The sequence below is a fragment of the Natator depressus genome, chromosome 12 (genome assembly GCF_965152275.1).
Source record: "Natator depressus isolate rNatDep1 chromosome 12, rNatDep2.hap1, whole genome shotgun sequence".
NCBI classification, from domain to species: domain Eukaryota; kingdom Metazoa; phylum Chordata; order Testudines; family Cheloniidae; genus Natator; species Natator depressus.
This window is the reverse complement of record NC_134245.1, coordinates 26,809,369-26,826,157: the sequence shown is the minus strand read 5'-3', so window position 1 is coordinate 26,826,157 and position 16,789 is coordinate 26,809,369. Positions and strand designations below refer to the sequence as shown.

At 37.8% G+C, this 16,789-nt stretch overlaps 1 long non-coding RNA gene across 1 annotated transcript in view; it reads right to left on the bottom strand.

Annotated features, from left to right (window-relative positions):
- LOC141996747 (uncharacterized) overlaps nt 1–16,789 on the bottom strand; it is a 68,640-nt gene that overhangs the window by 35,513 nt on the left and 16,338 nt on the right. The window contains exon 2 of the long non-coding RNA XR_012641591.1: nt 5,058–5,106. This is a non-coding gene — a long non-coding RNA (uncharacterized LOC141996747). The remainder of the gene's footprint in view (nt 1–5,057; nt 5,107–16,789) is intronic.

The following is a 16,789-nucleotide window of genomic DNA, read 5'->3' as shown; positions in this document are numbered from 1 at the left end:
CAGTATCATGTGACATGGTCACATGTCACTGTAAGACCCCCTAGTCTCCATTCTTCCTGGGTTGACCCACACATACACAGGAAGGTTTGCAGGTAAATAAGTCATTTACAATCAGTTGTCCTAGTCAATGGGAGCTATCAAGATTCTAAACCACCATTAATGGCCCACACTTTGCATAATTACAATAGGACCTCAGAGTTATACTTCATATTTCTAGCTTCAGATAAAAGAATGATACGTGCATACAAATAGGAGGAATATATTCAGTAGGTTATAACCTTTGTTATGATACCTTACAAGAGACCTTTTGCATAAGATATATTCCAGTTACACCATATTCACACTCATAAGCATATTTCTGTAGAACATATAGAGTGCAACATCATACCCCTTCCGCAGCACAGCAGCTCCATTCATTAGTGTTAATAGTGCGCATGTTAGTTTTATCATTGTAGTAAAAGCCATTTATGTAACAATGTCATAGAATATCAGGGTTGGAAGGGACCTCGGGAGGTCATCTAGTCCAACCCTCTGCTCAAAGCAGGACCAATCCCTAATTTTTGCCCCAGATCCCTAAATGGCCCCCTCAAGGATTGAACTCACAACCCTGGATTTAGCAGGCCAATACTCAAACCACTGAGCTTTGTCAATATCACTTGTTTTCTACTGATGTCATGTGAGAATGTGAAACATGATACTATGACTGGTCCTCCTCAATGATGCCTTGATATTTGATAAAAGAAAAGGAGTACTTGTGGCACCTTAGAGACTAACCAATTTATTTGAGCATAAGCTTTCATGAGCTACAGCTCACTTCATCGGATGCATTCAGTGGATGTGAGCTGTAGCTCATGAAAGCTTATGCTCAAATAAACTGGTTAGTCTCTAAGGTGCCACAAGTACTCCTTTTCTTTTTGCGAATACAGACTAACATGGCTGCTACTCTGAAACTTGATATTTGATTACATGTTTTTCCTAGCTCTGGGATAGGCATAGTTTTTATTTACTTGTCAGAGACAACTGCCTTTCAACATGTATGTGGTGAGCACAGGCAACGGGAAATCAGGACCACTGGTAAAAAGAAAAGGAGTACTTGTGGCACCTTAGAGACTAACCAATTTATTTGAGCATGAGCTTTCGTGAGCTACAGCTCACTTCATCAGATGCATACTGTGGAAACTGCAGAAGACATTCTATACACAGAGACCATGAAACAATACCTCCTCCCACCCCACTCTCCTGCTGGTAATAGCACCACTATCACCCCAATGGAATTGGGGTTATTGTGGTTAGTGTCATAGCTGGCTGCCAAGTCCAGTGGTGGACTGAGTGCATGGAGTAGGGACCACTACTCAGGGCCTTTGCCTCCAGCAGCATTCTGCTCGCTTTATCCTCTACTTTATCCTCTGTGGGAACAGACACTGCTGGAGTGTCTTTCTGCACCATCATGCCCTTACACAATTGTGGATTGTAAAGCCACGCTATCATCTCATCTTTACACTCTTGAAACAAGCAAACCAAATTAGAGGCACTTACTAGAAACCTTTTTCTGTAATACTGATTAACCATACTTTCATCTAGAAAATTTTAAAAACATGTTTTACTTTTCATCATATTAATGTTGACAGACCTCCTTTATCAGTGCTTTAATTAACAGCAGGTAAGGGAGGCAAAGTGTGTATGACATGCTATTACTTGTGCTTGATTTAAAGTCTGTTTGAGAGACTTTTCCACAACCCAGAGCTGAAATTGTCTTATCTCATACATTCTCAGGATTGCTGTTTCATGTAAATGTCATTTTTGCTGTCCTAAACATTAAAAAACACACCAGTGCAAGATAACTACTGATTCTTTATGAGAGACATGAGGGAGGCTGTATGCTTTTGATCAAAGACAAGATCCTAACTTCAAAGTAACACCTCATCTGTAACTATATTATACTGTGCTCTTAGTAAAGAAAGGGTGGCTCCTTGATTTTAAATAACCTAAGGCTTATATCATGGGAATTGTCCACATTTTCAGAGTATAATCTTCCTACTGTGTATACTTGTGGAAAATTAGATGGAAAGATACCAGAGATCATGGACCCAATTCTCCTCTCACTAGTACCAGCTTCATACCAAAGTAAGGTCATGGATTTCAATGGAAGTACTCCTGATTTACAGTGGTGCACTGTAAAGAATCCAGCCCAATTAGGTTTTCAGAAATATTGTAGTGATTTTTTATTTTATCAGAGTCTTCTTTAGGAACAACGGAACGCAGCGGGCGGCATCCCTGGATATGTGCCTGGTTCCTTACTAGCAATGATCCGTGCGGGACCTGCTAATAATTTTCCTGCCTCACCATTTCCATTATTTTATTGTTTTAGTCTGAACCCCACCCTCATCTCCGCATGCATTTCTGATTGTAGAGATATGTTACCAGCTGGGGCCACTGGGGATCGAGGAACAGGGCTGTTTGCTATACTGTGACCTAGATAATCAGACAATCAGCATAAGTCAGACTGCGCAGGGACACAGGCAGTGGGCAGAGGGCATGAGGTATCTTCCTGACTTTATTGTCTAGCTAAGGGCAGCCATAAGTACTGTCCTTGTGCACACAGATACTCTGTGAACCATCTGGCCACATAAATTCTCCAAAGGGAGCAGTGGGTAGGAGCAGCCTTGTCCCTGTCCCCTTCCATACCAATCCACGTAGCAAACTGAGCGTCCTGGATACAGTATGTTGTACCGTCCTAGATGTCAATGCAGGCTGTGCACAGTAACTCCCTAAGTTCACCTCCCTGTGCATGATTAAGTATGAAGCAGATCACTAGTATAAACAACCAGCTATAATCAGGGAAATGCACTAAAGTGAGCTTGTTCTCAGTCTTTTTACATGTATGTGTAGAAGTAAGCAGACAGTAAAGCAGTAGGGCACTACATGGTGTAGTTGGAGCACAGAGCAATGAGCAGCTGGTAAGTTTTGACTCATGTTTTAAAATTACTGAATGATCAGTGGAGTATTACTTCAACTATTGTCACTTCCACAGCACTGTCTCTTTTCCTCCCATCTCCACTCTGTATCACTCATATTCAGTTCACAAAGAGTAAAGGTAATTGATTCTCCCAATAAATGAGATTACATTCTCAGAGATTTTCCTGTTTATTGTGAGATATAAAATATCTTCTTCCCATCCACATCTTTTGTGACTCTTCCATGAAACTGCTTCTGAAATTGTTTTGAATCAATCTAATCAATTTTAGATCTCCTGGCTGTCTGATAACCAGCCCAAGCGGTGAGCTACTATAGCTACACAGTCTTGAAAACATACATTTGGTCCTATGCTATATCACCAGTGCTATTCTAAAATAAGACTTGTCTTGAAGAGAAGCTGCCAAATATAGCAATTCTAATGTGGATAAGTGTCTACTGGAGACCAACTAGAGCAAGAGAAGCTCATGGAACCTAGAACGTTTATGGAAAATAGCATTTAAACCTACAGAGAAGCTTTCAATTTAGCAGAACCAGATCAGAACCTCCCCAACGAACATGCATTATTTGTGCCATTGGCATAGAACAGGACTGTATCAATATGCTTGATTGCAGTTTCACATGCCCATATTACTGTCACTCGCTAGAACTTCCACAATACATAGATGGGTGAAAAATTAAATGGCATCACGGTCATTCAGGAGATATGCTCTATAAAAGCTCCTGCTTAAACTGAAAGTGAAGACTAAGGGCTATACCTGAAAACACTTTTTTAAAATTTAAAATTCATTAACATTTGTCAGCTTCAGCCTGTGACAGAAATATGCAGCAATACATAACCTGCAGCTTACCGTTCCAACACAGAGATACATCTCCTGCTTCGGCTTCCCGTTGGAGGCAGAATTTCCCAGGCTGATTTGATAAACCTTATTTTGCAATTTGGCCTCTTGCGAAATCAAAAACATTTTCCCTTCCGGGGCAAATAAGAGAGTCCAAACAAAACAAATGGCCCTCCTTGCACACAACAATTCTTTTGCCAATGTCCTCACTGGTATCTCCCTTGGACACAGGGACCTGAAGCAGGGGCTTCCTTCCTGCCTCTCTGGACCCCTAAACAAGGTCAGGTGCCAGGGCCCGGCCACCAGGTCTTTTCCCTTCATTTGCTTCACTCTTCCCCGGGATCCTTCTATATCCTGCCTTGTCACATGCCTTTTTCAGAGCCCCCTCTTATATTCCCTGGAACTCCCTTCCCGCCATTTCTTGCTTACACTCACATAATTCTCTGGGACCAACTATTCCAAGAATGGCCATCCTTAAAGGGCCAGAAATTGGATCAGGAATGTGCTGGCCTGTTCTGACCTTAAAGGGACTACATACAATATGACAACAACTAAAAGTGATTGTGAACACAGCTAATTTCTCTTTATGAAGATCATCGACAGGCTAAGGAAGATCAATCACAGGTTTTATAGCAACCTTCCAAGATATTAGCGGAAGGAGCATCTTCTAGCTCTGCCTCAGAATGCCCCCTATACTCAAAATGTTTGGAAGTAGGTGTGATGTATTGAGGGCTGTCTGGGAATTGCAAACCATGATTGCGGGGGGGGAGGGAGGATTTCTGGTCTTGGTTGCAGGCTAGAGGGCTCTGTAGGGAGGCATGCAAATCTCTGACTTATACAAAGCAGTCTGCTCCCTCTCTCTGTTTTTTGGGTTCTTGTGTGTTGTTCTGAATTCTAAGAATAAAGTAGTGTTACATTACAACCTTCCAGCAAGAGTATTTTATGTTTTTATCTAACTTCTCTGTGTGTACATAACATTTGCCTCCTCTTTGGAAGATGTTTTACTTTGCCTCCTCTGGTCTTCTCCAACAACAGACCCCAAGAACAGGCCTAGCTCATCTCAAATCATGCCTAAGATAATATAACTTTAGAATTATTTAAGGCGGAAAGGAAAATTGGTGGCTGGATGAAAAAATAAGCAAAGAAATCCACAAACCATACAAATACCAATAAACAAGATGTGATTTCTTAAACCTAAGAACTCATCACCCAGGACTTTTCAGGCATTTTGCCATTATTCAGTACCTTTGATTTCTCTCTACTCTAGCTCCATCCATCTTGGGACCTTAGGAACCTAAAAAACAAAACAGAACAAAGATGAGTACCTCACTAAGAAATGTCACCCTCCAACACAAAACATTCAAAGTCTCCTGAGAGCTGGATTTTCTGTCATTCAGCGGGTAGCTGACTTGCACCCGTCCCATCGATGCCATTTAAACAGATGATAGCTATTATGGACTTTATGTAGATGAAATCCAAGTCTGTGGTTGCAGATAACCTAGCTGCCCTATAATGTAGGCCTCTAAATCTGACTGTTATTAAATACAAATAATGATTTTTTAAAAAACAGAAAATGTACATGAATCGGGGGGGGGGGGGGAAGAGTATTCTCTGTACATCTCACTTCATTTGATGAATCAAACTACCTTGAGAGATGAGCTATTCTTTCTTTCTTTCATTCATTTCAAGAGTATATCCATTAATTGTGTTAATGCTGAGAGAAGTGCACTTTTATGCTGTCAAGTGTCCTTACCCTCAGTGACAAAGAGGATTAGGTAAAGGTCTCAGAGTGTTAAAACATAGTAATATACGCAGTCTTGACCATAATTTCTATGGAAGTTTTGTACGTCTTGTTAGACTATAGAAACATAATGTACATTTTTTATGTGAGAGTCCTTGTTGCAAGGTGTATGTCTTCACCACATTTACCTTTGCACCAATTAGACACAGAGTTCGTTGTTTGATGTTCATTTGTAATTATGGAGCATATGTAATTCTTGTAAATATGAATGTAAGTGATCTGCCAAGCAAAATTAACTTTTAAATAGTATGTATTATATAGCTGGGTAAATATTACAAACTAATAGTCCATTAGGACCTGATCCAGCAAAACACATGCTTAACTTTAAGCATGTGGAGTAGTTGAAGTACCAATGTACTTGAAATTAAGCACATGCTTAAGTGCTTTGTTAGACTGGGGTCTTGGCAGCTGCTTGCATTTACAAATGGATTTGCTTCAGCCACGCTCACGTGTCTTTTACATTGGATCACTGTCATGAATGTTTGTGGAAACAATATTTCAAAGTCACATGCATAAGTATTCATAGAAACGGACTTTTACATTTGCATATAGGCATGCTTGCACTGAAAATGTGCTGAGGAGAAAGGTCCTAGGAAAACTACCAGATGAAGTTGATGTTTGGCAGCCCATGTCCTTGTGTATATGAAATACACAGATACATACGTATCAAGTTTTACACCAAGTTTTTCAGTCATTCCAACTAGTTCTTATTCCCACCAACATTTTACAGGTAGCTCTAGAAATGACACTGCACCACGGAAATGCTGATTTGCTGGTATTCTGATATTATTCCCAGAAGTATTTCTTTTCAGTGTCAGACATGATGGCTTAGACTCTGAGTACTTTAAGAGCCATAGAATATCATATATTTGAGTAAAAAGAACAGGAGTACTTGTGGCACCTTAGAGACTAACAAATTTATTTGAGCATAAGCTTTCGTGAGCTACAGCTCACTTCATCGGATGTGATGTGAGCTGTAGCTCACAAAAGCTTATGCTCAAATACATTTGTTAATCTCTAAGGTGCCACAAGTACTCCTTTTCTTTTTGCAAATACAGACTAACACGGCTGCTACTCTGAAACATGCCATATATTTGAGTATATCCATGTGCAATTAGGAATTTCTGGCTTGACTGAACCTGAAAAATTGCATAAATAGACACATTTGTGCATGCAAACTGAAATTTGCATACACATTTTGTGTAATTGCATATCTACCTTCTCAATGTAAATGTACAAATGCAAGTTATGTACAAACAAAGTTTAGAGCGCAATTTGAGGCCAGCTGTAAACTTGGGGTAGGATTTTCAAAAGCACTAAATAGTGACTTAAATCTATTCCCACTGAATTCACTGTTGGCCACTAACATCTTGTTCACCTCTACTTCTGATCACTGTTGAGTGTCCATACACAATACTTGTATATAGAGTAGTTACTGTCTATTTGTGCAGTAAGTCCAACTTGAAGTAAACATTTCAATTCATTCATCATTCTGTCTCCAGTTGAAGAAACAGATGGGTATGAATAAAGGTAGAGAGCTTGAAATGAAATGATCTTGAAACAGTGATGGAAAAATGAGAGAAGATGAGTTCTGGAGCATAGGTGCAGATGCGGCATATGTTGTGAAGTCTGCTGGATGGAACTTTTATTTTTATTATATTTCATCCCCAAAATAAACTTATTTTCATTTCTCCAACTGTAAATGTAAGGGTCTGCTTAAAAAAATGTAGCCAAACATATGTCTAATTTTATATGCACAATTTTGGTGACTGTTCTTGCAAACTGTGGTGTATTACAAAATAGCCAAGGTGCTGGGAATTCTTAATTTTCTTTCCCTCTTTGTGCATATTTCATCATTTACTCGTGTCATTTCTATAGGTTGGACATTACTTCAAAATGTATTCAGAAAATATTTGCTCATTTCTTAAAAAACACATTTTTTAGCGCAACCCACTCTTCCCACAAACATTCAAGCCATTAAATTTTATTTGCAAGATTGGTCATGGAAGAGCATTTTCAATTTCCATGCAAGAATATTTGTGGAATTCAAATTTTAAATTCATTTTCAAATTCAACGAAATCATGACCTCTTTGTGGACATTTAATGAGCAGAAATAAAGGCTATTTTCATAAAATAAAATTATTCATTATGAATTATTTGCTCAACTCTAGTCATATCACATAACTGGCTAGAAAGAGTCTTTCTACTATATTAGCGATAGATTTGCCAAATACCTCCTTTCCCATTTAGAGTCCTAAGTAGAAGCCAATTTTCAAAAGTGCTTGGCCCCCAGCAACTCCCATTGTGATATTTATGGCCAGACTTTCAAAAGAGCTGAGCACCTAACCTGCTGAGCTTTTTTGAAAATTAGACCATTTATTTTGGTTCCTAAATAGGAACTGAGATATTTTGTAAATCTGGCTTCCTGTGTATAGTATAATAATCAAGTTATTTCCCCCCTCAACATTACATGCTCCTCACTTCCATCATCATAATATAAGTATATACTTGACATATACAAAAAATATTCTGCATCCAAATTTTCATGAACATTTTTACCCCAGTTTGGCTAGTGATTTAAACTAGGGCTGTCAAGTGATTAAATAAATTAATCACAATTAATCATGCTGATAAACAATAATAGAATACCATTTATTTATATATTTTTGGATATTTTCTACATTTTCAAATATATTGATTTCAATTACAACACAGAATACAAAAATGTACAGTACAGTATACTTACAAATATTTGCACTGTAAAAACAAAAGAAATAGTATTTTTCAATTCACCTAATACAAGTAGTGCAATCTCTTTATCATGAAAGTTGAACTTACAAATGTAGAATCAAGTACAAAAATAACTACATTCAAAAATTTAAAAAATGTAATTTTAGTGCCTGCAAGTCCACTTAGTCCTACTTCTTGTTCAGCCAATTGCCCAGACAAACAAGTTAGTTTATATTTACAGGAGACAATGCTGCCTGCTTCTTGTTTACAACGTCACCTGAAAGTAAGAACAGGCGTTGCAAGATATTTACATGCCATATGCGCTAAAGATTCATATTTCCCTTCATGCTTCAACCACCATTCCAGAGGACATGCATCCATGCTGATGACGGGTTCTGCTTGCTAATGATTCAAAGCAGCGTAGACTGACATGTTCATTTTCATCATCTGAGTCAGATGACACAAGGAGAAGGTTGATTTTCTTTTTTGGTGGTTCAGGTTCTGTAGTTTTTGCATCAGAGACTTGCTCTTTTAAGACTTCTGAAAGCATGCTCCACACTGCATTCCTCTGAGATTTTGGAAGGCATTTCAGATTCTTAAATCTTGGGTCAAGTGCTATAGCTATCTTTACGAATCTCACATTGGTATCTTTTTTGTGTTTTGTCAAATCTTCAATGAAAGTGTTCTTAAAATGAACATGTGCTGTACCATCATCCGAGACTGCTATAACTTGAAATATATGGCGGAATGCGAATAAAACAGACCACGAGACATACAATTATCCCCCAAGGTGTTGAGTCACAAATTTAATTAATGCCATTTTTTTTAAATGAACATCGTCAGCATGAAGCATATCCTTTGGAATGGTGGCTGAAGCATGAAGGGACATACAAATGTTTAGCATATCTGGCACGTAAATACCTTGCAATGCCTTACAGCAGTGCCATGCGAATACCTTTCAGGTGACATTGTAAATAAGAAGCGGGCAGCATTATTTCCTGTAAATGTAAACAAACTTGTTTGTCTTAGCGATTGGCTGAACAAGAAGTAGGACTGAGTGGACTTGTAGTCTCTAACATTTTAGATTGTTTTGTTTTTGAGTGCAGTTATGTAACAAAAAAAACTACATTTGTAAATTGCACTTTCACAATAAAGAGATCACACTACAGTACTTGTATGAGGTGAATTGAAAAATACTATTTCTTTTGTTTTCTCATTTTTACAGTGCAAATATTTGTAATAAAAATAATAATATAAAGTGAGCACTGTACACTTTGTATTCTGTGTTGTAACTGAAATCAATATATTTTAAAATGTAGAAAAACATCCAAAAATATTTAATAAATTTGAATCGGTATTTTATTGTTTAACAGTGCGATTAAATCTGCGATTAATTGTGATTAATTTTTTGAGTTAATCGTGTGAGTTAACTGCGATTAATCAACAGCCCTAATTTAAACTAATTGTGCTGACCACAAACCAGATTTTGTTCAACCATAACTGTATGCTATTACAGTCACATGAGGCAGATTCTTATCTTGATCTGAATTTTTCCCTGAATATGATTTGCATTCTTAGACTGATCTGACTTTTTTTTCTTCCCATAGAAGATGATTTACATTCTTACAACTAGCTGCTTCATTTTAAAGCATCCTGGAAGTTTCTGCTAATAATCCTTCTAGATTCATATGGGAATAAATCTTTCTACCTTTGCTTAAGAAAAGGAAGCTCTAGAATAAACTGGCATTATTCTTGCAGATTATAGTGATTATACCTGTACCCTTATTTGTTGATGGAAAATAGAGACATTTTTCTTGTAGCCCTCTCATAATGTAGTTCTGGGACAGCTAATTATGGGGGATCAGTTACACTTAACTATTAAAACAAAGCATTTAATCCTTGAGCTTCTCTAAAGGAGAAAAAATAATAATTGGTGAAACCAGCCAAAAATAATCTCTGTGAGATATTATTCTCCAAGAGTGAAACCTTGCAGAAAGCTAAAGAGCTGGATAGAATAGCCATAGCATATTGAATGATGTTCAACATTTTAGGAACAGGCCCTGAAAGGTATTGAGGCACCCAATTCCCATTGGTTCAATGGAAGTTAGGCACCTCAATACCTTTCAGGACCTGGGTCTTAGTCCTTATCTTCAAGGCAATCAATGGGCTGTGTCCAGAATACCAATAAGATCTCCTAAAACTGTAAGATGAGGACCATGGTCAACCACTCTACTCCTTACAAACAATGGAGCTATCGACCATGGGAGTAGAGCTCATTTGTAGAAGAGACAGAGCTTTTTTCTGGAGCCAGTCCAAGACTGTGGAAGGAGCTCCCACAGGAACGAAGAATCATTAACCTCACCACATTCTGCGTGAGCACAGGGTGCTCTTCTTCTGCTTGCCTTCCCTAACATAAACACACAATGGTGTGTGCGTATAATTTATAATAAAAATGAATACCAAAACAAAAACTCTACACTGCACACACCATTTGCCCCATGGGGATGAGAGAAAGAATGGACTGCATGTGACACGTTAGTCATATCACTTAGGGTTTGAAAAAACACCCCCCACCCCCGAGTGCTGCAAGTTTCAGTGCTGTAAAGTGCCAGTGTAGACAGCGCACGAGCGCTGGGAGCCACACTCCCAGCACTGGTAGCTATTCCCCTTATGGAGGTGGTTTTTTATAGTGCTGGGAGAGCTCTCTCCCAGCACTGATGCCACAACTACAAAGCTAGTGAAGATATGCCCTTAACGTATTACTGGAAGGTGCTCAGATACTACAGTGATGAGGGTGGTATAAGAACTAGAATAGAATAGAATACTTTTTACAGTTTGGTTATATTATCTAGTCACTTCAATGTTTTGCAACACATATAATTAGGCTTGGCAGAATTCAATTTTTATTTATTTATAATTTTGACAGATAATATCAATATTCATTTTAAGCATTTTTTTTCTAATTTTTATCCATTTAAATGTTCACAGTTGCAGGAAATTATGGGTCTTTCAGACAACTATTTAATGACAGTAGAAGTTGAGATTCAAAAAGTTAAAAGCTTTATAATCATTAAAACACAAATTATCAACATCACATGTCAAAATATACAAAGTAAATATCCTCATATCAAATTCTAATAAGATCCATCAGCATTTTTATTTCTTTGTCAATCTGTAAATTTTGATTATTGTCAATGGAAGTATTTTTCAGGTTACTGTGCATAGGGTAAAATCAACCTTTCCTGACAAAAATTGAATCTTTTCAAGCCTAGATATGAAGTTTGATACTTTTTAAAATGAATAACGATTTACTGAAAAGGAAATGCAGATTTGTATTAATATTACAAGCACACAGTTCTACAACCCTAATTTGCATCAATTAGTGCTTACACAAGAACTCACATTGGGCTCAGTTCCCCATTTCCACTGACCTTTGCTCAGAAGGAGTAGTGATGGAGGTGAGGACAAAGACGCAGCTACAGCTCTCTGATTCTGAGCCACTGAACTCCAAATCAAGTTAGAGCTGCCAATGAGTAGCTCTTATTTACACCATTGGCATAGGGGCTTTCCAATAAATCCAACCCTTCGCTTCCATAAGGGGCCATACACCAGTGGAGGACTGGGTATAATGGAGCTCCACTCCAGCATGCCCCCCTCCATCCGTCTTGTTCCCCTCATAGCAGCAGTAGAGCCAGAAGGCACAGGAAACTGCTAAATCAGCAAAGATCCTCTAACTAGGCCCCTTACACAATGTGACCTTAGCAGATCAGAGAACATGGCTCGTTCAAATCAATGGGAATGCTTAGAGGATTCAGTGCTAGGCAAAGCAAGTAAGGGCTGCTGCAATTAGAAAGAGATAATACATAGCAATTATTTTGGTGGGGAAAATTTTTCTCAGTAAAGGAGGGAAAAGGTTATTATAAAATACAAAATATTTAGAATATAATGATACACTGGAATTGCTTAGCCCATCCTTACACAAAAGGGATTGAAATGTAGCTAGGGTCCTGATATTTACATGCACTCTGATTTATGCTCCATCAAGACACTGCATGCGGCCCCATATTTGCCCAATTGGGAGCTAAGAGTTTCAGCACTTTGGGACCGTTAATCTATAACGTACTTTAAAGAACTTTGCTAAGTGCCATGTCACTATGCTCAGACGTTGTTAAATCTTGTGTCAAAGTCTTTACTGAGGTCACAAGAAATCGATAAACATTACAGTGGGTTCAGTGTGGTTTATTGTCCTATGCTTATTTGAAAAAAAACACACACAGAAATAAATGCACATGTATTTTGGATATAATTCAATAAAATAACATTTCTCTGAGTGTTTCATGTATGTAAGTTTCTTCTGTTGTTGTTGCTATTACTAGTTTGTTTCCTGTCATGCTACTATCCAAGTTTTTATTACTTGTCTGTGGAAGCCTTTGTCTTTCAAAGGAACTGTCATCTCCTTTCCATTTTCCATAGTAATTTCTTAGAAGTATTTGGTCTCTTTAAAATATTCCAGTCCTTTGGATCATATCCTTGTTTTCTGATTCTCTGCTACTAGATTATAGTGTCTGCTTATTTTTCTCATTACTTTTAGATGTTAAACTATTGTTCTCCTCGTGTAGCTAATATACTATATCAAATGGGCTGATATTCTGCAAAGGCCAATGCTTTGAAGAGTCTAGTGTAATCAAAGGAATAGAAATGTGTCAAGTCAGCCATCTTGATTTCCTGAGCCCTAGGAAATTATCAATTTCTGGCATGTCACCGTCCCCGCTACTCATATGGGGGAGAAATGGCTCTTGTGCTTGCTATCCAAACAAATCCCTAACAATGGCTACTTAATGTATATGCTAGGATTAAGGCATGCCACTGAGAAAATGCATGCTCATTTCTCCCGTATTTAGTCAATGTGACTGTGGCAGATTGAGAACCTTGTAGCCTCAGAGCCTACGTAACTATTTTAAAAATTGTGACTTTCATAAACAAATGCCCAACTGCACCTTGGAATTTGTTATGAACATAGAAGTTTTATAACATCCATCAAGACCACATTTTCCTTTGTTCACATGTTATGCAGAACACTGGTGGCTTGTTGGCCCTGCACTTATTTGGAGTGTGGGAAACACCCACGTGAACAGCAGTCCTTCTACCTTTAAATATCATTTTGAAGATATCTGTGATTTATGTGGCCCTGAGTTTCTGTACAGTAATTAATTCACAAATATGTCTAAATAATATCATTGGTCTTTTTATAGAAAAAAGGGTTACACTGAAATGTAGAAGAAAAGACAAGCAGCTAGATGCATTAAACTGCCCTTGTGGCATTGTAGAGAGACAAGGTGGGTGAGATAATATCTTTTATTGAACCCACTTTTGTTGGTGAAAGAGAGATGTTTTTGAGCTCCACAAAGGAGATCTTCTTAAGGAATTGCAGGCCTCTATAAATTTGGGTGCCATATGCGTGTGTTTACTAGCACCTTTAGAGACTCAGAAAGTTAATCCATGCAGTTGGTAGTCTCAAGTGTCACCACATCTGCATTAGTGTCATGTCAATACACAGTCAAGAATTAAAGTTTCAAGATTTTCAGTGCAGCTTTGACATGGAAGCAGAAGGATTGCCATTACCAGTTGGATGAGGAAAATGCAAAACCATTTTCAGAATCAGTGCAATGCAGTGACCATTTTAAGGGCAGCCCTTAATATGATGTATGATATATGTGTGGATGGAAGAAGGGGCCCAGAATTACTAAATATTCATTTGGAGGGCCTTTGTAAAAGCTTTCAAGTACTCAAGAGCTTATTGCAGTTAATCTTGTGAGCTCACTCTTCTCTGCAAAGCTGAATGCATTTATTAGTTTCACAATGACCAGAACACAAAAGAACAGATGAAAAGTTGCACCACTGAGCTAATATGAAATATTAACTTTTCTAAGTGTGGGAGTAAACAGACTTGCAGAAATGTGAAGTAATGTGTAGAAGGAGGTCAATGAATCATAACTTTCTCAATGTGATTTAGCATCTATGTGTGAATGAATATGTATTGTACAATGTGAGTATGATAGCAGCCCAAGGGCAGGCTGAAAGTTGTGTCCAATGAAAGAATAAATTCTCCTATTACTGTGAATATGTAACTCCTGTTAATATTATGAGTTGTACAAATGCACCAGGAGAGAAATTGAGTTGAAAGTAGAAGGCACAGAGAGAGAGAATAATACAGACCGTCGGAGGGAAGTGCTGCAATTTTTTTTCCACAAAAAGAATCTTAGGAATAGATTGATCAGACACATCTTACTGCCCGCAAGAGAAGCAGGAAAAAAAGGGTGTGGAAGGGGAGGGTGGCTTTAGCACTGAAGTTACTGAGAAGTAAGTAGAATTATGTTAACCACGAGCATTGAGTTAACTGACTAGTTATTATATAGAGGGGATGAAAGGCTGGCTTTTGAGGAAGAATGTATTTGTGTTTGGGTGACCAAAGAAAGACAATGGAAAGAGAGTATATGAATTCTGACCTTTAGGAGAATTTTGAAAAGCTCCAGAGCCGGTAAGAGGCAAAAGGCAGATGGCGGCAGTATACAGCTGAACTGAAGAACAACAGTAATGAGTGCTGTAAAAAAGTGCATGAAATACTGTAGAAGTAGGAATGCAGATCGTGCAATGAAATGTTAAAACGTTCTCCAAACAAGCCCCCTAATCATGAATCCGGAGTAACTGAGAATTTCATATTTAGACTTATTCAAGTTTTCTAGCCATAAATTAGCACTTTTAAGAGTTTATCTGTTTGCCAATTGACTTTAATCAAGTGTTTCAGAAGCTGGGAAGGTTTTTAAGTGAATAGGGCTCTTACGCAGAGAGCCTAGGGAACAGAACAGGAGCTGTTTTTTTCTCTCAAAAAATCTCTTGGTTTTTTGCATCTTCAGGGATTTCAGCATGAGTAAAGCACCACGACTGAATGTCATAAATGAAAAGGAGGCACAGCTAGAGAGACACTCACATGGCAACAATTGCAAACAAAACTTTAAAATAATTATCTTGACAATGTCAAGCTGATGCACCCGTTCAGAATTCACTTTACTATGATCCTTACAGTACTTCATGTAGGCAATAGAGAGAAAGGGAGATTCTCCAAATGACACAACTGCTTTGTTATCAAATATATTGTACCAAAACACATTTGTTTTTTGTTTTGTTTTTTGCTTGTGTTACTTTTTAAATAACACCCTCAACCAAAAAAAGTCAAAACACAGTTGAATGCAGTACTTAAGAGGGGATTTAACTAAATGAAGTCAGATTCCTGAATTGAATGTTAAAACAAATGATCTCAAAAAAGTAATTTTTAATGAAAGGCTCCTATCAAATTAATATGTATCAAGATGTCACATAACAGTGTGATAGGCAAATCTTAGCAGAATACAGGATCCTGACAAGAAGCACATTTGCTACCTATATATTTCTGTTAGCAAGTATAAACATACTGCAGAAGTTCTGCATTTAAATCCTTCCCACACTCCCATATGCACTGCATTGTGTTTGCTTATCATCCCCGTCTTTGTCCACCTATAATCTACAATTCCTAAATAACATACTATAACATATCTTTGCCCCCTGTGGTTTCTAGTCTATACCTCCCATAAAAAAAAATACAGATTAAACCTTGATTCATTCCTATTGTACTTACACACATTACAACAGACTGGCCCAGATAGTAATTTGTGTCTGTAATATTATTGAGAATCTACTGTATCTGCTAAAGTTTTATCTGCAGAAATGCTTTAGAAATTGTTAGCTTCTTCAACACAAGTGTGAGAGTGCATCTCTGACTTACACAAGTATGGTGAGTCACCAGAGATGACAAGACTATTGACAGCCTTGTTCAATGCAACCACAGTGGCTTATAGAGATTAGGTTATCAGAGTATTAACAGTAATGTAAGAAATGCTTTCTGAAGTCATTGTGATTTAACAATTAATGGGAAGATTTGTTTGATAGCTGGATGCAGCCAGATAAAAATTAGCTACAAAGGGCACTCAATTTCAATTACTCATGAATTCGACTGTAAAAGATTGCCATGGCACTTTGAAGCAGTTTTCTATATTCAAACCTATATCATGAAAAATAGAAAAACTCAAATCATGAACTGCTCTACATTTTTTCAATACACTCAGTCTTCTACTAATAACAGTTTTGCTAACAACGATGACTTTGAACTGTCTGGCGAGATGAGAACTCTACGCCATACACTGCTGAGCATCTGTAATAACCACTTTCTGATGTACCATTTTTTTTAATACCAAACCAATACTTCAACAGCATGTGAGTAATTTCCACAGCAATTTTAGATGACCAGCCAGTTCCAGGTGGGTGGGAATTGATTATATTGATTTTGATCTATTAATTTGTAGACCTTGGCAAAATCCTGGTCCTGTTGAAGTCAATGGCAAATTCCCATTG